The 27,584-nt window shown below is 38.6% G+C and overlaps 1 protein-coding gene and 1 pseudogene across 10 annotated transcripts in view; one reads left to right on the plus strand and one right to left on the minus strand.

Annotated features, from left to right (window-relative positions):
- Nucleotides 1–27,584, plus strand: part of OSBPL8 (oxysterol binding protein like 8) — a 211,942-nt gene that overhangs the window by 28,419 nt on the left and 155,939 nt on the right. The gene's annotated exons all lie outside the window — the stretch shown is intronic.
- LOC104661833 lies at nucleotides 14,870–15,244 on the minus strand (annotated as a pseudogene).

Genomic DNA, 27,584 nt, shown 5'->3' on the forward strand with positions numbered 1-27,584 from the left:
TGTTTGTGTATACACAATACTCTTCACATATTGTCACAATTTGATACATCTTATTAATATTTTTCTCTCTCATTATTCTCCGTTTCTTAAAATCCATGTGGGTTTGCCAAAAAGGTGCCTGTAGAAATGTACAAGCAATTGGTCTGAAGGGACTAGTTTTTTATAACCTAGTTGTACCTAACTTGAATGATGGAGGGAAGACTTTATTACCATTGAATTACTGAAAGTCACATTTAGATTGCTGATCTGCTTGGAAGCTAACTAAGAAAAGGAGAATGGTGTCACTTAAGTAACACAACTTGTTTTTCTTTGTGCTTGTTTTATGATACTAATTGAGTGATAAAAGGTGATACAATGACTTTAAAAATCACTTCTGGCCGGGCGCAGTGGCCCACGCCTGTGATCCCAGCACTTTGGGAGGCCGAGGCGGGCGGATCACGAGGTCAGGAGATCGAGACCATCCTGGCGAACACGGTGAAACCCCGTCTCTACTAAAAAATACAAAAAACTAGCCGGGCGAGGTGGCGGGCGCCTGTAGTCCCAGCTACTCGGGAGGCTGAGGCAGGAGAATGGCGTAAACCCGGGAGGCGGAGTTTGCAGTGAGCTGAGATCCGGCCACTGCACTCCAGCCTGGGCAACAGAGTGAGGCTCTGTCTCAAAAAAAAAAAATCACTTCTGATGGTTTTTTAAGGCAATTTTCCCTGTTCTTGCTCACTCTTCTCTCTCCTGCCACCATGTGAAGAAGGTCCTTGCTTCCCCTTTGCCCGTAGCCATGATTGTAAGTTTCCTGAGACCTCCTCAGCCCTGTGGAACTGTGAGTCAGTTAAAACTCTTTTCTTTATAAATCACCCAGTCTCGGGCAGTTCTTTATAGCAGTGTGAGAAAAAACTAATACAATGGTACTGTAACATTTAATAAAAATAATAGTGATGGCAATTTATTATGTATATAGTTGGGTTCATTTATGTAGTTCATTGATGAGAACTTACATTGTTTCTGGAGGTGGAAGATCTTCAGCCTAATACTCCTTTGTTATGTCTTCCGGGAAGTGAATTAAGCCTTCATGCCTTTATTGCTTTATTATACTGTAAAGAATCTGTTTGCTTGATGATAAAGTTAGCTCCTCATCTCTGCCAGTCCGCAATTCTTAATTGTTTAAGGAGCACCTACTGTGATAGGCACCAACTGTGGTAGGCACTCTTCTAGGTATTGGGAATACCTCACTGAACAAAACAAACTACTTATCATGGAGCACTTCTATTTGTTGATATAATATACTGTACTTATATTTGGGGATATAGACAAACACATGTGTATGTCAGGTGTTAAGTGTCTTGGAGAGAAAAGTAGTTGGTAAAAAGGTGAATAAAAGGATGGGAGGAGGCAAGTTGCTATTTTGCTATTTGTAGCTAGGATGGTCAGGGAAGATCTATTTGATAAAACGGCATTTAAACAAATAAACCTGGAAGAAGTGAGAGAGTGAACCTGAAGGAGGAGTGTTTTAGGCAAAGAACAGCAGATACAAAAACCTTATGGAGGCTGGGTGTGGTGGCTCACAGCTGTAATCCTAGCACTTTGGATGGCTGAGGAGGGAGGATTGCTTGAGGCCAGGAATTCAAAACTAGCCTTGGCAACATAGTGAGACTTCTCTACAAAAAAAAAAAAAAAAAAAAAAAAAAATTAGCCAGGACTGGTGGCACAGACCTATAGTTCTTACTACTTGGGAGGCTGAGCAAGGCTGAGGATCCCTTGTTTCCAAGAGTTTGAGATTATAGTGAACTATGATCTTGCCACTGCACTCCTGCCTGGGCAACAGAATGAGACCCTGTGTCTAAAAAGAAAAGAAAAGGAAAAAAAAATATGGAAATCTGCTTGACATGTTAAAGGAATATCATATCATAGAGGCTCTTGGGGATGGTGCAGAATGAGCAATCAGCATATTACTTCACCACTCTGTGCTTTCGTGTTTTCATTTTGAAAATGGGGCTATAGTGAAAAATTACTTGCTTTATAGGGTTTATATGATAACTACATGATATAATAATGCATTTAAAGCAGCTAGTAATGTGTCTTCGAATATAAAGTGGATCATGTTCCTGCCTTGCACAGGCTTTTCGTCGGTTTCCTCTTTCACAGTGAATAAAATCCAGACTCTACTGTCTCTGGAGCCTTATCTCGGATAGTTCTCCTCGTTGTTTACTATACTTGAGCCATGCTGAGCTTTGAATAATGAGCCTATTCTCATCTCGAGTCTTCTTCCCCATCAGCTTCTTCAGTTCTTCACAGAAAGAGTTTCAATAATGTATTCAGATATAGATCTGTTGTTTTAATAGAAAGCCAAATGAACAGCGGCCTAAATAAGTTTTTTTTTTTTTTTTTTTTTTTTTCTGTTTTGTAGTAGCAGGTAGGTAATCCAGAGCTGGGATGACACTGCTATTCTAAGGCAAGTACAAATGGTTAGTTACTTCATGGTTTAGAGGCTGAAAAGGTTTCAGCTGGGTTTCTTAATCTGTCATACCTTCTAAGCTTTGATTAGGTTTCTACAAATCCACTCCCCAACTGATTTGTTTTTGGAAGGGGATGGTAACAAGTGCCCAAGAAGGGAAAAATAGCAAGGATTCCAGTTTTCTTAAATTTATTTTTCTGAAGCTTCAGCATTGTCTTGTATTTTCCTTATAGTATGCACCTTAATATCCTAGTTCAGTTTCTGATTGTTCGTTCATAACGCTTTAAAAAATTGTTGTTCCTAGGCAGAAACCCTTAGTATAAGAAACAGCTTAGAATCCTTAATGTTTCTCACATTTGAAATTCATAATGGTATTTTAGCTTTGGCATAGTTAAAAAAAAACTAAGATTGAAATGAAGTAGTGACATAATAACTTCTTACTGCTTTTTCAGAGGTAGACCACACTACCCCTGTTTTGGACTTTGGTCTCCTTAGTTCATTCTGGCATAAGATTGTGTTATAGCTTGAGAGGAGGTTGGAAGAAGTGAAAAATGTGGTGGAATTTTAAAGTTGCTATACTTTACTTATTTTTATTTTTTTTGAGACAGGGTCTCCCTCTGTTGCCCAGGCTGGAGTGTAGTGGCACCTTTATAGCTCATCGCAACCTCTGTCTTCTGGGCTCAAGTGATTGTCCCACCTCAGCCTTCCCTAGTAGCTATCTATATCTATAGCTGTAGCTATATCGTTGTGTGTGTGTGTGTGTGTGTGTGTGTGTATGTGTGAAATTCTATTACACTTCCTTGTCTTTTTTGGCTTTCTGTGTTGATGTGACGACTATCTTTTACTTTTAGGATGTACCCTTTCTACAGTACTCACTTGATTCATTTAATTTCTGAAGCGTTTTGGGTGATGATTAATAACTTCATTGCAGAAGCATTTGGTTATTAATACTGGATTCGACAAGGCATGATTTATTTATAAAAGGATTGTTCAAATTGTCTAAAAGCACATAGAAAAAATTCTGATTACAACTGTCATTTACAAGAGTGAATTTTCTTAGAAATGGCTTGTGAATCATGATTTCATCTTCTGTTATTAATAATACTACTTTTTTTTTTTAATTTTTTTTATTTTTTAAAGAGACGGAGTCTCGCTCTGTAGCCCAGCCTGGAGTGCAGTGGCATGATCTTGGCTCACTGCAGCCTCCTCCTCCCGGGTCCCAGTTCAAGCAGTTCTCCTGCCTCAGCATCCTGAGTAGCTGAGATTAGAGGCATGCGCCACCATGCCCAGCTAATTTTTGTATTTTTAGTAGAGATGGGATTTCACCATGTTGGTCAGGCTGGCTTGAACTCCTGACCTTGTGATCTGCCTGCCTAGGCTTTCCAAAGTTCTGGGATTACAGGTGTGAGCCACCATGCCTGGCCAACAATAATACTTACATATTAAAAGGCGAAATGCTACAGGGGTTTGTATTTGGTAGCAGTTAAGTAGACAGGGATAAACAGACAATTGGAAGACAACTCTTTATTGATTTCTTGCCTTTCTGCATATCTTGTAAGTAAAGCAGTGACTGCCTGTTACTTTAGACTGTCTTTTCAAGAATGTTTATCTAGTGAGCAGCCTTGGAAGATAATGATAGTATTTTCCTTCTGAGGAAAAGAAAAGGCAGTCATTCTTGGTGTCTATTATAAAATATTTGGGTTCCCTAAGCTCAGGACTCTTCTGTGTTGCAACTCACTGTTTATTGTAGGCATTTCCCTGGGCCTGTCTTGGTATGGATAAGATAATTTAGATAACTAGAAAAGCTAGGAAAGTATTTGGAACATGTAGGATTCTCCAAACTGATGGCTTTACAAATGTTTTAAATTTTGCTTCACTTTAAAGAACTACCCGTAGAGCTCTCAGACCCATGTATTATAGCTGTGGTTTAAGCAAGGAAGATAAGTAATTCTAATTGACAGATTTATACTCAATGATAAGGCCTTCCATCAAAAGATTTGGAGATATATGTGTATTTCAGTTGTAATAAAATATTTAACATATTTTGGTTTCCTACTTGAACTGATTTTTCTTTTGAAGAACTGACTTTTTGCTGTTTAGGTAGAATAAAAAGATTTTAATTGAAGTTGAAAAACCTTAGAAAACTGTAATTAATGTACTTTATTGATTGGTTGTGATTATTGTAAGTTGCCTCATGTTGCTCCCCGTCAACCCCAGCCCACCACCCTCCTTAATTTATTACTCTAAAGACAGGTCCTAATATGGACCTTAAAGTTGGGGTGGTACCATGTACCTATTCTTTTGCATTTCAGTGATTATGTCAGCAGTATATAGACAGAAGGTAAAACTGCTGGCTGTTAGATTGTACAATATTAGAATTTTAAGGAGTCTCAATAATTGAAATTTTAGCCTCTTAATTTTACTTATGAGGAAACTGAGGTCCAGAGATGTAAAGTGGTCCACAACTAGTTCTCAATAGAGCTATGGACTTAAAAATGAGATTTACTGGCTGGGTGTGGTGGCTTGCACCTGTAATCCCAGCCTTTTGGGAGGCCAAGACAGTGGATCACCTGAGGTCAGGAGTTCGAGACCAGCCTGGCCAATATGGTGAAACCCTGTCTCTACAAAAATACAAAAATTAGCTGGGCATGGTGGTGCACGCCTGTAATTCCAGCTACTTGGGAGGCTGAGGCAGGAGAATTGCTGGAACCCGGGAGGCGGAGGTTGCAGTGAGCCGAGATTGTGCCACTGCACTAGCCTGGGTGACAGAGGGAGACCCTGTCTCAAAAAAAAAAAAAAGAAAAAGAAAAGAGATTTACTGATAGCAAGTATAATATTTGTGTATCTCCTCATGCTACATCAGGACAGGAAAAGTGAATGACTTGAGGATGGATATTTCATGAGGATGAAACAGTGTGGTTGTATGAAATGACTTTAGTACATTGACGAACATTTGTAATTTTTACAGTTATGTATCATATATTAGAAAATATGCAACTTTTGGCTTAAGCCAGTAATTCATGGATTAGTTGAGGCTAATCAAAGTTAAAGGCCAGTAAAAAAATTAAGTAACTGTGCTAGTAGTGCATAGCAAAAGTTATGAATTTGGTACACTGACTACTGAGAAATGTTGATATGGGAGAAAATCATTAAATTAATAACTGGCGGCATAAAGTATGTGGCTAATGGAGAAATAAACATTTGAAAAGCGTTCAATTAATACTTTTGTGCTATATATCAATAAATAGAACCCACTGATATAATTATTTTCTATTAATGGAAACATTTTTTAAGTGTATACATCTGTTTTCTCCTCCTGGATTGTTTAAAACGTCTGTCATAATAAATGTACTACTCTATGTAGAAATTTGTTTCAAGGTTCTGTGAATTAAAATTGAAGTAGTGTGTATAAGAACAGTTAGCAGAAATGGAAAGCAACACAAATGAACTTTTCACGTACAACTTACACTGAAGTCCACAACTCTTACCTATGTATATATCCAAGTAACCACAAGTGAAGATGTAGACTATTTCCAGCACCCCAGTAGACTTTCCTGTGCTCCCTTGTAGTAACTCTCCCTTCAAGGATAAGCACCTAGAACAATGGTTGGCCCGTAGTAGGTATTCAAAAATATTAGTTCAGTGAAATAAATGAAGTCTTAATATCTTACATAATTGAGTGGATTCTTTGTACATTACAGTTTTTACCTTTGTAGTTTTCCTTTTGTTTTTATTTTTGTAAATGTTTAAAATGTTTTACATTTGGGGACATTTTTATTTTTTATGCTCCCTCAAAGATAAGTTATTTCTTCATGTATTAGATAAATATTCAATTTTCAGTTCCTCTCTCCAGTAATTCGAAGTTAAAATATTTGTAATATTTGATCTGCAGTTAATTTTGTTGTGGTCATAAGTTTTTTTCCCCCAATTTGAGAGTAGACGTTTTAAAGTTCAGATAAATCAATTATCAGTTGTTTGGAGCATGTCTATCTACAGTGTTACCATTTATGCATAATGAATATTGCTCTTCCCCCAAATTAATTATATTCTGTGTCACACACCAGTAATTAATCTCACATTTAGTTTTGAACATTCTTTGACTTATTACATAAGTAATGGTCATGTCAAATAAATATTTGGTAAAAATATCACATACTCCTTTTCCTCACTTTTTTAAAAGGACCTTCAGAGATTGTGTTACTTTATGTGTATATTTTTCTGTTTACTCTTTTTCATATATAAACTTTGTATAAATATTATCCTATAAAATATCAGGAAAATTTCTTAATGACATAAAATATCCAGCATATGTTCAAATAATTATGATTGAGAAATTTTAAAAAATTTATCTGTATCAGGATTCAAACAAGGTCTATACACCTCAGTGTTTAGTATGCCTCTCAAGTATCTTTTAAGCCATAGGTTTCCCCTGTTTTTACCCCCCTTTGTGTTTATTTGTTAAAGAAGCCTAGTTGTTTTGTAGTTTACCACAGCCTGGAGTTTGCAAATTGATCACCATGTGTTTTTTAAAATTGTCATTATGGCTGGGTGCAGTGGCTCATGCTTGTAATCCCAGCACTTTGGGAGGCCAAGGCAGGCAGATCACCTAAGGTCAGGAGTTCGAGACCAGTCTGGCCAACATGACGAAACCACGTCTCTACTGAAAATAAAAAAATTAGCTGGGCGTGGTAGTGTGCACCTGTAATCCCAGCTACTCGGGAGGCTGAGGCAGGAGAATCACTTGAACCTGGGAGGCAGAGATTGCAGTGAGCCAGGATTGTGCCACTGCACTCCAGCCTGGGCAACAAAGCAAGACTCCGTTTCAAAAAAAAAAAAAAAAAGAAAAGAAAAAGAAAAGTAAGAAAAGTAATTACATCTCTAGTCTTGATATGAATTAAGTTTGATTTTCTTTTCTTTTTTCTTTTTGCCAAAAAAAAACTTCACAGTGGTATATATTTTGTATCAGGAAGTGTATAATACCTGGTTGTCCTTTCTTTGTTTTCAAAACAAAAGCAACACTTTCCAATTATTCTCATTTTTCAGGATTTGTGTGAAGATCAGTGATGGTGTATGGAAAGCATTTGGAAAAGGCCCAGCCATTTTTAAAAAAATTTAATTGCTCTTACTACTCTTATTTGGTTTTCCTAGTTAAAATTTTAGTTGTACTGTTGGTAGTTATAGAATGCTAAAAGGCCAGCAGAGTTGAAATTATCACCTCCTAACAAATAACTTATAATCTTCTGAAGACTGAAATTTGTACATAGTTTTTTCTATGAAGTTTTTGTGCCTGCTATTATATTGCTTTCATAGACAGTTTTTAATTTAGGATTATAGTTTGGTGCCTGTGGACATTTTTATTTCTGTATCTTATTTATCTTCAATTTTGTTTATTATGAGAACAGTCTGTTAACATATTAAAGGATTTATTCACCTTAGTGCCATTTTTTCTCTTTCCTACATTCTTTGTTGTTTACGTATGTACTTTAAATGATTCTAATTCATAGTACTTATATACTGTATTTCGTTTTCTAAAAGAGTTAACGTATAATCTCTTTTCCATATTGTTTTATAGTCATAGTAGTCTTTTAAAGTGAAGTTATGCTTTGCCGTTGAGATTTGTCATATTTATGATTTCTTTGTTTTTTTGAGTTAAATGAAGAGTTATATTGGCCTTCAATGCTATTTAAGTTTTCTTTTTCTTGGAAGTGAGTACATGGATGTCTAAGTCTGCTTGGGCTGCTGTAACAAAATACTGTAGACTAGATGACTTAAACAACACATTTATTTTCTACGTTTCTGGGGGTTGGAAAGTCTGAGAGCAGGGTGCCAGCATGGTCAGGTTCCAGTGAGGGCCCTCTTCCTGGCTTGTACACAGGTATCATCTTGCTGAGTCCTCACATGGTGGAAACCGAGAGGGGAAACAAGCTCTTTTGTATCTCTTGTTATAAGGGCACTAATCCCAGCATGAGCACTCCATGACATGATTACCTCCCCAAGGCCCTATCTACACATGTCATCACATTGGGGATTGATTAGGATTTCAACATGTGAATCTTGGAGAAGGCACAAATACTGGAGATGACATAAATATTCAAGTTCATAGCAGTGAGGAATTGGTTTTTTATAAAATACCTGTTGTTTAAGGGCCCTAATTTTCCGTTTGACTCTATGGATAGCTGCTACATTCTCTGTGAATTCCACCCTTATTCTTCCATTAGCCTTGGTTTCAGGGAAGAGGAATACTTTAGAAATGTGGAAAGAACAAAACAGTAAACTCTCCTTCCCTACTGCCCTTTAAATTTTGTTTTCCTCTACAAAATATAAAAATAAGTTTATGGTTAATTTTTGAGCAGATAATACAGGTTAACACAGTAGAAATAACAATTTCTTACTGGAAACTCTAGATAGGAACCAGGCTGGGCATGGTGGCTTATGCCTGTAATCCTATCACTTTGGGAAGCTGAGGCGGACAGATCACTTTGTCCCAGGAGTTAAAGACTAGCCGGGGAAACAGGGCAAGACCCTGTTCCTACAAAAAATACAAAAATTAATCAGGCGTGGTGGTATGCACCTGTAGTCGCAGCTACTTGGGAGGCTGAGGTAGGAGGATCACTTGAGCTCATTCATGGTGAGCTGAGATCATGCCATTGCACTCCAGTCTGGGTGGCAGTGACATCTTACCTCTAAATAAATAAATAAAGATAGGAATTTGCTATATTTTAGTACTTTAAATACTATTGGCTTAGGACCTTGTCTATCTATTATATGTTTTAGTTCATTTTGTGTTGCTATAAAATAATACTTGAGGCTTGGTGATTTATAGAGAAAAGATTTGGTTTGTTTAGCTCATTATTCTTCAGGCTGTACAAGAAGCATGGCATTGACATCTGCTCAGCTTCTGGTGAGAGCTTTGGTGCCGTTCAGAAATGACAGAGAAGGTCAAAGGGAAAGCAGGCACATATGAAGAGATACCAAACGTAAAGGGTGTCCTGGCTTTATAGCAATCCACTTTACTGAGAACTGACTTATTCCCTTGAGAACTCATTCCATCTTCCCAGAGTAAGAACTCACTACTGAGAGAATGGCACCAAGATATTCATGAGGAATCTGTCCCCATGATCCTAAGGCCTCCCACTGGGGCCACCTGTTAACACCACTGCACTAGGGATCAGATTTCAAAATGAGATTTGGTAGGGACAGACAAACCATATCTAAACCATAGTACCATATGACTTTTTGTTTTCTCATTTTTTGGATTATATTGAAGCACCTTTTTTCTTTTAAAACTTTGAGTTCTAGAACTAGTTAATTCACGAGTTGTTCTTGTAGTCTAATTTACTTCAAAGATTAACCTATTAGAAGGAAAGACAGGTTCATTTATTCACAAATGAGATGAGATCATTAATTTTAAGTGACTCAATGTGAATAACCAGCACATCATGGAAGGGGATCGCAGCGTTATAATTGATTTCGTTCTAAATGGCACCAGATCAATTTGTTGTGTTTGAGGCAAGTTGATATGTCCTCAATCTGATCTCTAATTGTGTATTTCTAGACAGAAAAATTTTACTTTTTTTTCCCAATTATTTTATTATGGTAAAATAAATCATCTTAAATCATCTTAACCATTCTTCAATGTAAAGTTTATTGGTATTATGTATATTTATATTGTACAAACATCAGTATCATCCATTTCCAGAATTCTTTATCTTGCAGAATTGAAACTATATGTCCATTAAACAATAACTCTCCATTCTCCCCTCTTCCTGTCCCCTGGCGATCATTATTCTACTTTCTGTCTCTACAGTTTTGGCTATTGTAGAGACATCATAAAAGTGGAATCATAGAGTATTTGCCTTTTTGTGACTGGCTTATTTCACTTAGCATAATGTCCTCAATGTCCATTCATGGTGTAGCATATGTCAGAATTTCCTTCCTTTTTTTTTTTTTTGAGACGGAGTCTCGCCCTGTCGCCCAGGCTGGAGTGCAGTGGCCGGATCTCAGCTCACTGCAAGCTCCGCCTCCCGGGTTTATGCCATTCTCCTGCCTCAGCCTCCCAAGTAGCTGGGACTACAGGTGCCTGCCACCTCGCCCAGCTAGTTTTTTTTTTTGTTAGTAGAGACGGGGTTTCACCGTGTTAGCCAGGATGGTCTCGATCTCCTGACCTTGTGATCCGCCTGTCTCGGCCTCTCCAAGTGCTGGGATTACAGGTTTGAGCCACCGCGCCTGGCCAGAATTTCCTTCCTTTAAAGGCTGAACAATATTCCATTGTATGTATATACCACATTTCGCTTATGCATTCACTTGTTTATGGGTTCCACATTTTAGTTACTGTAAATAATTCTGCTGTGAATATGGGTGTACAAATATCTCTTCAAGACTCTACTTTCAGTTCTTTTGTTTGCTTACCTAGAAGTGGAATTGCTGGATCATCTAGTAATTCTGTTCTTTAATCTTTTGGGGAACCGTCATACTCTTCCACGTGGCTGTACCATTTTACATTCCCACCTGCAGGGCACACAAGTTCCAGTTTCTCCACAGAGCATACATCACTTTTTAATACACTTATTTTGGTAGAGAGAAACATTAGTCTTGTTATTTATGTCCCTTTATAGTCACAATATGTTTGTATAATTAGGAATTGAATTTTGACTGTTGTGAAAACCCAAGGTGCGTGTTTTGAACAGTTGAGAGTATTATTATTCACACTATGCTGAGTGATGAGAGTTAGTGGGTGTAAGAAAGATTTGGACCCTGCTGTTGGATTCTTAAAATACAAGAAGTGCTTTTGGGAAGAAAATGGCTGGATAAATAAGGTGATGGAAATAAATACTTTGCTTTTTCTATCTGATACATTATTCTTTTGAGCACTTTCTTATAGAGCAGAGGAATGTCAAAATTTTACCTGCTGAAATTGCTTCTCTTCCACAATACTTTAGAGTGTCATGGGAAGCAGCTACTGGGTGGACCCTTGATTGGTGGTTATTTTTCATTTTTATAAAGGCCTAATTAAATAGCATATTTAAGTGTGAATTGTCAATCTAAAACACAGAAACTTGGATATAATAGGCCTGCTCCTATATTGACTTAATTTTTTTTTCTTTCATTCCTCCATCTTGTCACACTTTTCCCCATCATCTCATTATCACTAATGGAATATATTCACTATGCAATATGTAGTGCTAGTGGAAATAGAGAATATAGGAGTGACCTCCCACCTTATGACTTACTTGTATTCTCTGCTTGGGATGTGTTTCTTGCCATACTTTGTTTAGCTAACTGCCAGTTAACCTTTAGGTCTCAACTTAAACATCACTTCCTATGAGAAGCATCCTGTAACCTTATGTAAGGTCCATGGAGGTCATAAATCACTGTGTGTGTTGTACACTTTGATTCTCCATAAAGTAATGTAGTGTTTGACACATACCAGGCTCACATTTTCATCATGTAGCCTTGGATCTAATGGGGGGAGGCAGATAGATAAATATTTAGAAATACAGTGTGACCAGTTCTGTACTAGAAGTACTTTGCGTGCAAAGGAAGAAAGAACTGCGCTAGAGAAGAAATGGAATCCATATTCTCTTGTTTCTTTTTTTTTTTTTTAAAGAACTAGTGTGATATCAATATACATTTTTAAGTTCATTCATTCACTTAAAGGCATTTAGAGTATTTATGCAAATTTATAACAAAGCTTTCAAAACAATTAAGTTACCATTATTTTGGGTCTTGTAGCCTTTTATTCAAAGGTTATTTATTCAAAATATCTCTGGTCTCTGAGATATTTTATAGGAGGGTTTGTGGGAGGTAGGTGAGAGGGGAAACTGCTGTTCTTGTTTCTGGTGGTTTTACTAAATAAGCTTCTTCTGTGCTGATATGGTTTGGATGTTTGTACCCTCCAAATCTCATGTTGAAATGTGATTCCCAGTGTTGGAAGTGGAGTCTGGTAGAAAGTGATTGGATCACTGGGGGCAGATTCCTCATGAATGGCTTAGCACCATCTCCTTGGTGATGAGTGAGTTCTTGCTCAGTTCATGCAGATTTGGTTGTTTAAAAGAGTCTGGGACATTCCCTCTAACCCCATTCCCTTACTCACCATGTGATATGCTGCTCCGCTTCGCCTTCCCCATGATGTAACCTTCCTGAGGCCCTCACCAAAAGCAGATGTGGTCACCATTCTTCCTGTACAGCCTGCGGAACCATGAGCCAAAACAAACATATTTTCTTTATAAATTACCCAGATTCAGATATGTATTTATAGCACTGCAAGAACAGTCTAATACAAAAAATTGGTACTGAGGAGTGGGGCGTTGCTGTAAAGATACCTGAAGATATGGAAGTAGCTTTGGAACTGGGTAACGGGCTGTGATTGGAAGTGTTTGGTGGGCTCAGAAGAAGACAAGAAGATGAGGGAAAGTTTGGAATTTCTTAGAAACTGGATAAACGGTTGTGACCAAAATACTGATAGAAATATGGACAGTGAAGACTAGCCTGATGAGTTCTTAGATGGAAATGAGGAACTTGATGGGAAGTGGAGTAAAGGTCACCCTTCTGCACCCTAGCAAAGAGCTTGACTGCATTGTGGCCAAATCCTAGGGTTCTGTGGAAGGTCGAACTTAAGAGTGATGACTTAGGGTATCTGGTGGTAGATATTTCTCAGCATTCAAGGCATGGCTTGGCCGCTTCTAACAGCCTGTGATCAAGTACAGGAACAAAGAAATGACTTAAAGATGAAACTTATTTAAAAGGGTAGCAGAGCATAAAAATTTGGAAAATTTGGGGTTTGGCCCTGTGATAAAGAATCCAAGCAGCCAGTGGAGCAACCACTTGCTAGAGCGATTAGCATGACCAAAAGGGAGCCAAGTGCTAATATCTAAGACAATGGGAAAAAGACCTTGAAAGCCTTTTCCAGAGATCTTAGAAGCAGCCTCTCCTATCACAGGCCCAGAGGCCTAGAAGGGAAGAATGATTTCAGGGACCTGGCCCAGGGTGCCACCGTCCTGTTCAGCATCAGGACACTCCTCCCGTATCCTAGCTGCTCCAGCTCCAGCCCCAGTCTTGGCTCAAAGGGGCCCAGGTACAGCTTCTCTGGAGGGTACAAGACATAAGCTTTAGTGGCTTCCATGTGGTGTTAAGAGGGCAGGTCCGAAGGACGCTTGGCAGCTTCCCCCTAGATTTCAGAGGATGTATGAGAAAGCCTGGGTGCCCAGGCTAAGCCTGCCTCAGGGGTAGAGCCCTCACAGAGATCCTCTATTAGGGCAACGTGGAGGGGAAATGTGGGGTTGGAGTTCCCACACAGCCCCTCTAGGGCACTGCCTAGTGGAACTATGGAAAGTGGTCCACCACCCTCCAGACCCCATAATGGTAGATCTACTGTTAACTTGTACCCTGAGCCTAGAAAAGCTGCAGGCACTCAGGTCCAACGTGTGAGAGCAGCCATGGGAGCTGTACCCTGCAAAGCCACAGGGGTGGAGCTGCCCAAGGCCTCGGGAGCCCACCCCTCATACAAGGTTGCCGGACATGAAGTCAAGGATTATATTGGAGTTTAAGGTTTAATGTCTGCCCTGCTGGGTTTTGGACTTGCTTGTGGCCTGTTGCCTCTTTCTTTTGGCCGATTAATACCTGAACCACCAATGTATCTTGTTTTGATGTATCAGGTTACTTGTTTTGATTTTACAGGCTCATAGGTAGAAGGGAATTTGACTTGAGTCTTGGATGAGACTTTGGACTTTTGATTGAGTTGATGTTGATATGACTTAAAACTTTGGGGGACTATTGGGAAGGGATGATTGTATTTTGCAGTGTGAGTAGGACATGAGATTTGTGGCACCAGCAGAATGATACGGTTTAGATGTTTGTGCCCTCCACATTGTGATCTCCAATGTTGGAGGTAGGACCTAGTGGGCCAAACTGTATTCCCAAAGTGATTGTACTAACTTGCTACTCCCAGACATCACTGTGTGAGTTTTTATTCTTCTTCTATGTTTACCAACCTTGGTATTGTAAGTCTTGTTAATTTCAGTCATTTTCGTGGGTTTGTACTAGCATCTCTATGGTTTCAGAGCGCTGTTTTATGTGCTTATTGGCCACGTGAGTATCCTTTTTTATGAAAAGCCTGTTCAAGTCTTTTCCTTACTTTTTCTATTGGGTGAGGACAACAGCCCTGTTCTGGTCACTCCGGAGGCTGACCAGTCTACGCACGGCTAAAGCTTGAGGAGACAACAAGCCCTGCTCTAGTCACACACTGGCAGCTGACTAGTCTACACATGGAAAATTATATAAAGAAAAGAGCCTGTTAAACTCTAGGAAAAAGGGGAAAAAAACACCCGGAGAATGCAACTCAGCTTCAGCGTTTGCGGAGGTACTGAGAACCACTTTTTTTTTTTTTTTCTCTCAGCCAGCTGTGCTTTATTGACAATGGGCCACTCAGGCCTTGACCGTGTACTTCCGCAGAGGGTACAGCCGCTCCTTCCGCTGCTGCGTCTTGGTCTTCAGGTTCTCCTCATGCTTGTTGAGCCGGTGGTGCATGGCGCGTGTCTTCTTAGGCCGCAGGTCCGGAGGCTTGTACTTCTTGCCCTTGTAGAATTTCCTGAAGTTTTCTTTCTGAGTCTGGTTAATAACTGTGAGAACACGGGCGATGGATTTGCAGATGACTCGTATCTTAGAGAGCTTGGAGGCCGCACCGCCTGTCACTTTGGCGACGCGCAGCTGGGACAGTTCCACCTTCAGGTCGTCCAGCTGTTTCAGCAACTCCTCCTCCTCCTTCCTGCGAAGATCTCCAGCCTTGATCTTGGCCATTGCTGCACAGCCTGAGAAGCACTTCTGCAGAGGCTAAGAGTTGGTAGAAAAAAGCAAGTAATATTAAAAAAGATTCCAGGAATGCTTCAAGGAGCTGACAAAAGCCTAAGTCAGTTTTATAAGAGACTCTATAAAGCATTCTGGCTTTACACCCCATTTAACCCTGAGGCTACTGAGAATCAATATATAGTCCTCGTGTCTCCCTAAGAGGCATTTATTTGCATAGCTTGAGCAAGACCAGATCTGAGACTGTGCACTTGACTATGTTGACTTCCTTCCTTGGCCTCTGGAGGCTCTGATCCTCCCCTTCGAGGTGAGACCTGGGGCTTGTTAGCTCCTGAATCTCTTTCTGAGAGGGTGTTGGCCTCGGTAAAGCGGGGTAGGCTGGGACATATGGAGAAAGAATTTCTATTATCTCTGGTGGCTCCTGCAAAACTGGCTTCTCTTGCTGTTTCTGGGACTCCCTTTTTAAACTCTGTGTCTGCTGGTGAAGCTGCTCTTTTACTTTTGGCTTTTTTGCAGTAAGCTGTTAAACAGGGCTAAATTTATGCTAGTTTTGTTTATATATAACCATGAGTCAATATAAAGGAATTTGATCTAGGTACGCTGGCTGTCCTCCGACCCCTGTCACCACCTTAAATACATGGCCAATTGTTCCTTCTCTATAGTTCCTTCAGTGGGCCATCCTACACCAAAAGAGGGCAGTTCTAATTCACACAGAGATCTTCACCTCTAAGGGGTTAACGTAACTTTATAATTTCCTGCAAAACATTTCTTAAGGTTCTGTAACATGCACTTTAATAGAGTAAGTTTTGATGATTTGATGCCTTTCCTTTTTTCTTTTTGAAATTTTTTAACACAGTTCCCAGCAGAGTGGGCTTACTTTGTGTCTGACCTATTTTTCTCTTGAGACAAAACAACATTCACACTACAAGAAGGAAAGGGTAAAAGGTCACTCACTCATTTAATTCACACTAAATCAAAATAAAAACTAAAACCAAAGTGTTGTTAAAGGCTCACCTGTTCGTCAAGCAATTTAAGCCAAGTCAAAATCAGAACCAAAACCAAACCATATGTCTTACTGATATATAAGAATTTTAAATAATCTGGTTATGTTTCTGTTATAACTGTGGCCACTGTCTTCCACACTGCTCTTTGCTTTTTCACTGGCTTTATGATGTCTTTTGATAAATGGAAGTCCCTTTTAATTAGTCAATCTCCTTATCAGTTTTTGTTCTTAACGGTTAGTGCTTTCTGTTTAAGAAATCGTTTCATACTCCAGGATCATTTGGATATTCTCCTATATCCTTTTAAAGTTGTGTTTTGCCTTTCATGTTTAGATATGTAATCCAACTGGACTTGGTTTCTGTGTATACTGTGAGGTAGAACTTTGTTTTTTTTCCTTTTATATGGATACTTAATTGACTTAGTTTATTGAAAGCATTATTTTCTTCCATTATCTATGCTAACTACTTCATAAATTCAAGTGTTCATACATATTGTACGTTTGTTTCTAGACTCTTTGTTCTTTTGATATTTGAATATATTTAGTCTGTATCATACTGTCTTCATTACTGTAGCTTTATACAAAGTCCTCCTATGTTATGCTTCTTTTTCAAAATCTATTGAGAGATACTCTGGACATTTATATTTATGTCTTAATTATAAAATCAGTATGTCTAGTTACCAAAATGTCTGTTGAGATTTTGATTTTAACTTTGCTGAATATATAAATTAATTTGAGAAAAATAGACATTAAAAAAATTCATTCTAGACCATAGTATATTGCTCTTTTTATTTAGAACTTTAATTTTTTAATTAATATTTTATAGCTTTTTGTCTTGCAGAAGTTTTTCACATTTCTATTAGATTTATATCTAAGTATTTGATACTTTTTTGTTTAATTATAAATTTATCTTTAAAAAATCATTTTCTGACAGTCGCTGATATAGGAGTGTTGTTGATTTTTTTTTTTTTCTTTTTGTGGAGAAGGATTTCTCACTGTGTTGCCCAGGCTGGTCTCAAACTCCTGGGCTCAAGTGGTCCTGCCGCCTCTGCTTCCGTAAGTGCTGGAATTACGTGAGTCATTGCATATGCATGTGGTTGATTTTTGTATATTGACCTTTATATGCAGTAATCTTGCTATTCACACTTATTAATTCTAATAATTTGCATATCCTTTTGGATATTTTATGTAAAATTACATTATCTGTAGATATAGATAGCTTCCCACCCCCATTTTTAATCCTTATAGTTTTTATTTTTTCTTATTGTATCACACTGGCTAAGATCTCTTGTATGAGGTTGAATGGAAATGTTAATAGGATACCTTGTCACAAAGAGAAAACTTTGAACATTTCACCACTAAGTGATGTGTTCTGTAGGTTTTGATTAGAGAGATTTCCTTCTATTCAGTTTGCTAAGAGTTTTTATCATAAGTGGGTATAAGTTGTATGAAATGTTTTTTCGTTGTCTATTACAATGAACATATAAACTTCTTTATTAAATGTACTCAGTTATATCGATTAATATATATGTTTTTTGAATGGATAAACCAAACCTGATATGATGATGCTCTGTTTTATATGTCACCGGATTTGGTCTTCATCTATTCTGTTGAGGATTTTGACTTTCAGCAATGAATTATAATTTCTCTGTCTTCAAACGTCCTTGTCTAGTTTTATATCACAGTTATATACTACTCGGGTAATGTTCCATACTTTTCACTTTCCTAGAAAAATCTGTGTAAGATTTCTATGTGTCCAGGGACACATAGAGGGGAACAACAGACACTGGGGCCTACCAGAGGGTGGAGGGTATGAGGAAGAAGAGGATCAGGAGTAATAAGTAATGGGTACTAGACTTAATACTAGAGTGACAAAATAATCTATACAGCAGACCTTCGTGACATGAGTTTACCTGTGTAACTAACCTGCACCTGAACTTAAAATAAGAGTTAAACAAATTTCTGGACTGGGCACGGTGGCTCACTCACGCTTGTAATCCCAGCACTTTGGGAGGCAGAGGCAGGTGGATCATGATGAGGTCAGGAGATGGAGACCACCTGATTAACATGGTGAAACCCTGTCTCTACTAAAAATACAAAAAATTACCCAGGCGTGTGGCAGACACCTGTAGTCCCAGCTACTCGGGAGGCTGAGGCAGGAGGATGGTGTGAACCCGGGAGACGGAACTTGCAGTGACCCGAAATCGCACCACTGCACACCAGCCTGGGAAACAGAGCAAGGCTCTGTCTCAAAAAAAAAAAAAATTTCTATGTGTCTCCCACCCCTCTGCCCCCACTGTTGGGTAAAATTCACTAATAAGGTACAATAATCTAGGACAGTAATTTTATTCTTTGGAAGGTTTTAAATTATGTATCCAGTAGGACTATTCTGATTTTGTTTCCTGTGGAAGTTTCCGTAAGTTGGATTTTTCTAGGATTTCTCAGTAAGTTGAATTTTACTAAAACTTTTCTAATAAATGTTCAAGTTTATTGGTATTGAGTTGTTTGTAATTCGCTTTTAGGATATTTTTAATGGCCAGAGGATTTGTTATGTTTCCTTCATCAACCATATTATTGGTTATTTATGCTATCTGTTTTTTTCTTTGTTAAATCTCACTTGGTATTCATTAATTGCAGTCTTTTCAAAGAACTAGCTTTTGGCATTTTCTCGTTTGTGTTTTAGTGTTCTTTGACATTTATTACTACTCTTTGTTTCCTTTCTTACTCTTTTGGGGTTTGCTGCTTTAGGGAAGCAAAGTTTTCCTCCACCCTCCTAGGGTCATATGCTTTTCTTTGGTTATAACGTCTGTCTTATGCCAGAAAAACAAAGACACAAAAAAGCAGTTAGAGCTGAATATTTATAATACTAGGAAGGACAAAGAGCATTAGATTGTGAAAATGTAACAAGAATATGGAGTTTCGACTAGAACAGTTAATTGTGGAGAAGAAGCTAGGAAGGTAAGATTAGTTTATTAAGGTTTATGTATGCAGATTTCTCTTAGTCTTGATTTTTCATCACTGGTGTTAAAAATGTCTTTCCTCTGGTATAGGGAGGGCACTTTTCACATGAGAGTTTCATCTCCTGCTTTCAGGAAGAAAAAGGAAGGTCAGAGTACCTTTAGCTCAAAATAATCAATATTCCATAGCAGTGTATTTTGGGGTGGCAGTCCTGAACTTCTCCACTGCTGTTTCAGATTTTTTGAAATGGATGATTAGCTGTTTGATTTTCCTGTCTTTTATAGCTATGCATTTTCTTTGCTTACCTCAGTTCTTACAGTATTTCATTATCATTTCACTAAAATTTTGATTTTGTTGATTGCCACTGTGATTACTTCTTCAATCCATGGATTATTTAGAAGTATATTTCTTAATTGTAAAACACATTGTTGGGGGGGTGGTCACCAAGATGGCTGACTAGAAGCAGCTAATATGTGTGGCTGTCACAGGGAGGAATGGAAGGGGTGAGTAAATAGTTGAATCATTCAAGTACATGCATCAAGACTAATCAAGGAAATAACTCTACCCATGGAGAATGGAGAAAAGCAAGACAGGATGAAGGCCCACCCAGAAGCGACACAGAGGCAGGGAAACCTCCCCTGCTCAGGGAATTTGTTGAGGAAGGAACATAAACACTGAGATCACCCTAGAACTGCAGTGGGCAGCCCAGGAGTACAAAGCTGCAATCTATAGCCAGCACTCAAGGGAAGAGGAGCCTATGCTTTCAGAGCATTGAGAGGGAACATGACTGCAATTGTGAGGAAATTGTGGAGCCACACATCTGAGCAAGAGTCTGCCAACTGACCAGTACACCTAAGTGCCACCTGCTGGATCACACCCCACAACTTCAACACCAAAAATACCTCTCTCATGTACCCCCTCTGAAACCAAAGACAAGAAATCAGCTTCTATAAAATAAAGATCCTGCACAAAGCCTCGACCCTGTGAAAATGTCCTAAAGAGAAGTCTATTGACTACTTAATCTACACTGCAGTTAAAGGAACACCCATATGCAGAGATGAGAAAGAACCAACACAAGAACTCCAGTAACTCAAATGGCCAGAGTGTCCTGCAAGTGACTGTACCACTTCTGTAACAAGAATTCTTAATGAGACTGAACTGTCTGAAATGACAGAAGTAGAATTCAGAACATGGATAGGAATGAATATCATTGAGATTCAGGTGTACAGAAAAATCCAATCCAAGGAAACTAAGAATCACCATAAAACAATACAGGAATTGAAGGACAAAATTGCTGGTATAAAAAAGAACCTAATTAATTTGACAGAGCTGAATAACATAATGTAAGAATTTTACAGTGCAATCACTAGTATTAACAACAGAATAAACCATGCTGAAGAAAGAATCTCAGATCTTGAAGACTGGCTGTCTGAAATAAGATAGACAAAAATAAAAAAGAATAAAAAGGAATGAACAAAACCTCCGAGAAGTATGGGATTATGTAAAGAGGCTAAATCTATGAATCATTGGCATCTTTGAAAGGGAGGAAGAGAAAGCATATGACTTAGAGAACATATTTCAGGGTATTACCCATGAAAACTTCCCTAGCTTTGCTAGAGAGGCCAACAGTCAAATTCAGGAAATGCAGAGAACTCCTGAAAGACTCTACACAAGAAGATCATCCCCAAGATGCATAATCATCAGATTTTCCAAGATTGAAATGAAAGAAAAAATGTTAAAGGTAGGTCACCTGCAAAGGCAACCCCATCAGGCTAACAGCAGATCTCTCAGCTGAAACCCTACAAGCCAGAAGAGATTGAGGAGGGCCTACAACATTCTTAAAGAAAAAAATTCTTCAATAAAGAATTTCATTTCTAGCCGGCTCACTCCTGTAATCCCAGCACTTTAGGAGGCTGAGGTGGGTGGATCACAAGGTCAGGAGTTCAAGACCAGCCTGGCCAATACGGTGAAACCTGTCTCTACTAAAATTACAAAAAAAAAAAAAAAAAAAAAAAAAAAGATTAGCTGGCTGTGGTGGCAGGCAGCTGTAGTCCCAGCTACTCAGGCGGCTGAGGCAGGAGATTCACTTGAACCCAGGAGTGGAGGTTGCAGTGAGCCAAGTTCGCGCCACTGCATTCCAGCCTGGATGAAAGAGTGAGACCCTGTCTCAAAAAAAAAAAAATCCTTTTCAGACAAGCAAATGTTGAGGGTGTTCGTTAACCATCAGGCCTGCCTTATGAGAGATCTTGAAAGGAGCACTAAATATAGAAAGGAAAGACCACTACCAGCTAATTCAAAAACACACTTAAACACACAGACTAGTGACACTATAAGACAACCACGCAAACAAGCCAACATAACCAGCTAACAACAAAATGACAGGATCACATCCACACATATTAATATTAACCTTCAATCTAAACAGGTTAAATGCCTCACTTAAAAGTCACAGAGCAACAAACTGGATAAAAAAGCAAGACCCAGTAGTATGCTATCTTCAAGAGACTCATCTCACACGTAATGACACCCATAGGCTCAAAATAAAGGGATGGACGAGAATCTACCAAACAAACAGAAAACCAAATAATAAATAAATAAATAAATAAATAAATAAATAAATAAATAAATAAAACAAGCCCAGGGCTTAGAATCCTAATTTCAGACAAAACAGACTTCAAACCAACGAAGATAAAAAAAAAAAAAAAAAAAAAAGATTAAAGAAGGGCATTACTAGTAAAGGGTTTAATCGAGCAAAACCTAACTATCCTAAATATATATGCACCCGACACAGGAGCACCCAGATTTATCAAGCAAGTTTTTAGAGACCTACAGAAAGACGTAAACTCCCACACAATAATAGTGGGAGACTTCAACACTCCACTGACAGTATTAGACAAGTCATCAAGGCAGAAAATTAAAGATATTCAGGACCTGAACTCAACATTAGATCAAATGGGTCTGATAGGCCTCTATAGAACTTTGCACCTTAAAACAACAGAACGTACATTCTTCTCATCTCCACATGGAACATACTCCAAAAGCAATCACATAATTGGATATAAAACAATCCTCAGCAAATGCAAATGAACCAAAATCATACCAGACACACTCTTGGACCACAGTGCAATACAAATAGAAGTCAAGACTAAGAAAATTCTCAAAACCATGCAATTACATGGAGATTAAAGAGCATGCTACTGAATGACTTTTGGGTAAGTAATGAAATTAAGGCAAAAAGCAGTAAGTTCTTTGAAACTAATGAGAACAAAAGTACAACATATAAGAATCTCTGGGACACAGCTAAGCCAGTGTCAAGAGGGAAATTCATAGCACTAAATGCCCACATTGAAAAGTTAGAAAGATATCAAATTAACAACTTAACACTACAATTGAAAAAATTAGACAAGCAAGAACAAATCAACCCCAAAGCTAGCAGAAGACAAAAAATAACCAAAATCAGAGCTAAACTGAAGGAAATTGAGACACAAAAACCCTTCAAAAGATCAATGAGTCCAGGAGTTGGTTTTTTGAAAAAAATTAATAAAATAAGCCACTAGCTAGACTAATAAGGAAAGAGAGAATTTTTCAGCTTTCCTTTCAGTAGTAGCTTCCCATCTCATTCAGAGTAAAAAATTAAAGTCCTTCTGTTCTTTGAGGCTCCCTGTGATTTGTAGCTTAGTTACCTTTCTGTTCTCTTTGCTCACTTTGTTCCCTATTCCACTTGCCACAGTAGTCTCTTTGCTATTCTTTAGATATGCCACATGGTCCTGCTTCACAGTCTTTGTGCTTGCTGATTCCTTTTCTGCTTGGAAGGGTCTTCTAGTCATTTGGATTGCTCACCCCCTGATGTTACTGAGATCTTGACTCAGAGTCATTTCAGTGAAGCCTAAAGTCCTTTCTAGGCAATCCAGTCTAAAATTTTACCTTGTTTTTGTGACATGTCAGACAACTCCTCCCTTCCTATTTTTTATTCTAGTATCTATTATAATACACAATATATTTTAATTGTTTAATTTAAAAAAATTATCAGGTCAGGTTCATCGAGGAAAATAAATTACTACTGGTACTTCAAGCAAAAAGAAAATTAATAAGGGGAATTAGATGGTGATAAATTTATTGGAAAAGCTGGAGGCATGGATATGGATGGCTATTCCTAGCCTTCAGGTTAGTCATTGCTGCTGATCATTGTACCTGCCTGTTGGTACTAACATGGGTAGCTGGCAGTAGAGTACTTGGTGATCACTATAAAGCCTCGTGTCTGTCAGAGCTTACTGCCGTTGTAATTGCCCAATGGGTTCTTCTTGCCAACTGCCCAGATGAACCCAATTTATCAACACAGGGAAATTGCAAAAGAGAAAATATTTAATATACATAGAGCTGGTTAAATGAGAGACTGGAGTTTTATTATTACTCAGATCAGCCTCCTTTATTGGAGGCTAGGGTTTTTCAAGAATAATTTGGTGGGCAGGACGCTAGGGAATGGGGAATGCTGTGATTGGTCAGGGGAGTGCAGTCATGCGGTATGGAAAAATAGTCCTCATGTACTGAGTCCACGCCTGGGTGAGAGCCACGAAAGGAGATCCAGGTGAGGCCACCCAGTCACCAGAAATGCAAAAGCCTGAAAAGACATCTCAAAAAGCCAGTCTTAGGTTCTATAGTAATGTTATTACAGGAGTAATTGAGGAAGTTGCAAATTTTGTGACCTCTGGAACAGTGGCTGGCTTCTTATTCAGGCCACTCATACTCCTAACCTTGTGACCTTTCATTAGTTTTACAAAGGCAGTTTACTTTTGGAAAGGGCTATCATAATCTATAAACTAAATTTCTCCCAAAGTTAGCTTGGCCTATGCCCAGGAATGACCAAGGGCAGTTTGGAGGCTAAAGGCAAGATGGAGTTGGTTAGGTCAGATCTCTTTCACTGTCATAATTTTCTCACTGTTAAAATTTTTGCAAAGGCGGTTTCGCTGGGAGAAGAAGAATGGTTTGGTTTATGTCTCTCTTCCACCTTCCAAATACTGTGAAAATGCATTGCATTGGCTGAATGTAAGTCACATCTACAATCCCCAAGGCAAAGACATTTGCAAAATGTAATTTCCATGCTTTTAGCTTCTATGATACAGAGGAGAGCACAGAATAAATGATAAAATAAATTTATTTATACCTATATTGATAAGATATGGATGTATACGTATATATTGGATTAGTCAGGGTTCTCTAGAAAAACAGTACCCACAGTATGTGGAGACATACACACACGCACACAAAATGGGGACTAGCAAGGATGACATTTGCAGGGTAGGTCAACGGGCTGGAAAACTACCACATTGCTGATGTTGCAGTCTTGAGTCTGAAGGCAGTCTGGAAGCAGAATTTCTTTTTCTTTTGAGGACCTCAGGTTTTTTCTTTTTTTCTTTTTATTTTTTGCCTTTAAGTGGTTGAATGAGATCTACCCACATATTGAGGGTAACCTGCTTTACTCAAAGTCTACTGATCTAAATGTTAAACACATCTAAAAAAAAAAGTCTTCAGAGCAACATCTATACTGGTGATTAACCAAACAACTGAGTCTCATAGCTTAGCCAAATTGACACATAAAATGAACCATTATAGGCTACCCCTTGTTACATTGGCACCCACCATATCTCTTTAAAAACATACTTGTCGTAAGCTGAATTGTATCCCCTTAAAATTCATATTGAAGTTTGGCATTCCAGCACTTCAGAATGTGACAGTATTTGGAGACAGAATCTTGAATGAGATAGTTAAGTTAAAATGAGGTCACTAGGGTGGGCCCTAGTTCAGTATGACAGGTCTCCTTGTAAGAAGAGGAAATTTGGATACAGACATGTACAGAGGGAAGACCATATGAAATCTCTGGAAGAAAATGGCCATCTACAAGCTAAGGAGAAAGGCCTCTGAAGAAACTAAACGTGCTGAAACCTTGATCTTGGACCTCTAGCCTCCAGACCTATGAGGAAATAATGTTCTATTGTTTAAGCCACCCAGTTTGTCGTATTTTATTATGGCAACCCTAGAAAATTAATACAATAGTTTATCTCCAAACAAAGACAATAACAAGGACATGCTTCCACCCAGTGGTACAACTGTCTTGCGTAAAATGTACTAACTTTTTCCCCAAAGAGAATGTAAAGTCCTTGGGTGATGTTCATTTTTCTTGTTATTCTGTAACTTAAATACTATAATGTAGAGTTAACAATACTTAAATGCTGTGAAATAAAGTCAGTATATCTTATAAAGCAATAAGAGAGGAAAGAAAACAAAGATTTGATACACAAACATATTCATAAAAGAATAAGGAAGTAATAATCCCCAAAATTACAATTTTTGTGTCTGTAACTGATCACGTAATTGTGGCAGGTATTTATAACTACCTTCTTCCACTATCCCTTCTGTATTCATTTCCCCTCAGCAAGTACCTCAACTGCTCATGACTTTTGACCTGGTAGGATGACCCAAAGTTTCATTCCTGAAGAGTCTAGGCAATTACTAGTCCTGTCTAGATTGGATTGTTGTGATTTTCTATTGACTTTAATTACCGAACATGCGGTACTAAGAGATATCCCATTATAGCTCCTGTATTTCAGACATACTTTCCCGTACCTCTGTTGTAGAATAGCAGTCCAATTTCTCCATGGTAATTAGGTTCACTCACCTCACCCAGCCTAGTAACCCCCCATCTTTGCCTGCTGATTCAGAGGCATGGGGACCTTAAAGTGGCCAGATGGCAGTCTTAACTTCGAGTTCAGTGGAATTATTGCTGTGTCTCCTAGTGGAGGCATTCCGCTCTTTGGAGTAAGACTTCCAGACTGGCAAAGCACAAGGTTATGGGGACAAGATGCAAAAATTTTGTTAGTGGATCAATAGCGGTAATAGTGGATGATGTCACTTCCATTCCTCCCTCTCATTCTCAGAGCCATGAACCTTGACTATAGGAGAAAATGCACTGTATGTTGCATGTTGACCCAGAGCATATACAGCCTTCTGGTGATCCATGCTGCAGACTGTATGAATTGCTCCCTCACTGATGCTGTAATTGAGTTTTCAAAATGCCACCCTGCTATTCTGTCAAACCAGTTACTTCATGATGTTGGGGAACATGGTAAGGCCAGTGGATTCCCTGAGCGTGGATTCATTGCTGTACTACATTTGCTGTGAAATGAGTTTCTTCTTCCAAAGCAATGCTATATATGTTACTATGATGGTGGATAAGGCACTCTAAGTCTGTGGATGTTGGTTCAGGCAGAAGCATTGCATGCAGGGAAGATAAATTTATTCAGGTAGGAACAAAATGCTGCCCCTTCCATGATGGAAGCAGCTCAGCGTAATCTACCTGCCACTGGGCAACTAGCTAATGATCCTGCACAGTGGTGCTGTATTTGGGACTTGGTGTTGATCTCTACCGCTAGTCAGTTGGGCACTCAGCAGTGGCTCTAGCCAGGTCAGCTTTGGTGAGTGGAAGTCCATGTTGCTGAGCCATGCATAACCTCCATCCCTGTCACCATGGCTACTTTGTTCTTGAGTCCATTGTGGAATGACAGAAGTGACTGGAGAAAGAGGCCTACTGGTATCACAGAATGGGTTCTCCTATTTACTTGATCATTAAAATACCTCTCTGCTAAGATCACCTGTGGTGAGTATTCACATGGGACACAAATATCTTCACTGTAAAGGCCCAGGTAGTAAATATTTCAGGCTTTGTGGACTACATATTGTCTCTGTCACGCATTCTCCTTTTCTTCTCTCCCCTCTCCTTTCTATTTTCCTTCTTTATAGACCTTTAAAAACATAAAAACCATTCTTAGATTATGTGCTATAGTTTGCTGACCCCCAGCTTACCTGTTAAAAAATGCCAGATTCATTTACGTGAAAATTGTATTGGGAAGGAATCCACATTTCCAGATAATGAGGGTTAAGGAAGGCACTGCATTTATTTTAATTATAAATTGGGATTTAAATCTAAGAAAACATTAATAAAGCACCCAAAGGTATTATAAACACACACACTTATGTATATGTATCTGTGTGTGTGTGTGTGTGTGTGTGTGTGTATAAAGATACACCCACATATAGTTACTCAATAAATAATTACAAATCACCTAACATTTTATAAGTTTATTAACCAGTGTTGCTGTCACAAACTCAAATGCCTACAAGGGCCTGGCAGACAAAGGGGCATTTTTGGAGTGGCTAAGTACACAGTAGTAACTGAATTGCTTATACGTCAGTAAATTCAAACATTAACAGAATGACTTTGCCAAACGTTGTGAGGACTGAATGAAACATGGTTCCAAACATATATATGGTCCCTGGGTAATCAGTTTTTATGATCACCTGTAAAAGCAGAGGCTTGTTTCTACC

Source organism: Rhinopithecus roxellana, chromosome 10, assembly GCF_007565055.1.
Source record: "Rhinopithecus roxellana isolate Shanxi Qingling chromosome 10, ASM756505v1, whole genome shotgun sequence".
NCBI lineage: Eukaryota > Metazoa > Chordata > Mammalia > Primates > Cercopithecidae > Rhinopithecus > Rhinopithecus roxellana.